This window comes from Hylobates moloch, unplaced genomic scaffold (assembly GCF_009828535.3).
Source record: "Hylobates moloch isolate HMO894 unplaced genomic scaffold, HMol_V3 SCAFFOLD_5, whole genome shotgun sequence".
Classification (NCBI taxonomy): Eukaryota; Metazoa; Chordata; class Mammalia; order Primates; family Hylobatidae; genus Hylobates; species Hylobates moloch.
In genome coordinates, this window is record NW_026652280.1 from 72,850,895 (window position 1) to 72,851,933 (window position 1,039).

Below are 1,039 nucleotides of genomic sequence, written 5' to 3' on the forward strand. Positions count from 1 at the left end.
TGGCGACCTCCCCACTGCGCAGGCGGAGCGTGGCAAGGCAACTCTTCAGCGGAGCTCCTGATTGGACAGTTTGCACCTCCCCGCCCCCTCGTCCCTGAATGACAGTGGAGCCGGAGGGGGCGTGGTTGAGCTGGCCTGACTTCAGCCCAGGCTGGTCCCTGACAGGACAGTTGCATTTCGCAGAATTTGTTCGTCGCCGTCGTCCATTTTTAAATGTCCTCTTCTTAGTATTGGGTACTAAGTTCACATTGTGAAACCAATTTTCAGACTTGTTTTCATCTTGCAAAACTGAAACCCTACCTCATAGAACAGTTCCCCGTTCACCACTCACCTCAGGCCCTGGCAACCCCCATTCTTTCTGACCCCTTGAATTTAACCGTGGGAACCTCATGTTAGTGGAATCATACAATATTCGTCCTTTTCTAACTGGCTTATTTCACTTACCATAATGTCCTCAAGCTTCACCATGTTGTAGCATGTCTCAGATTTTAATTCCTTTTAAAGCTGAATAATATTCCATTGCAGGAAGATGCCACGTTTTGTTCATCCATTTATTTCGTGGACACCTAGATTGCGTCCACCTTTGGCTATTGTAAGTAGTGCTCCTGTGAACATAGCTGAGCAAAAAACTGTTTCAGTTGCTGCTTTTCATTTGGAGGGGTATACTCAGAAGTGGACTTGCTGGATCACATGGTTACTTTTTGTCTATCTACATGGTCTACACGGTTTCTATTTGTCTATCTATCTATTTATTTATTTATTTATTAGGAGCAGCCATACTCTTTTCCCTAGTGACGGCAGCATCTTACATTCTTACCAACAGCACACAAGATTCCCAACTGGTGTTTTCACTTTTTTGAAGCACAAAAGTTGTTAATTTTGATGAAGTCCAAATTATGTTTTTATTTTGCTGATTTTCCTTTTAATGCCATATGTGAGAATTCTTTGCCAAATCCAAAATAAGGAGTATTTTCCACTGTATTTTCTTCTAAGAGTATTATAGTTTTGCCCCCTATATTTAAGTCTTTGAGCCATATTG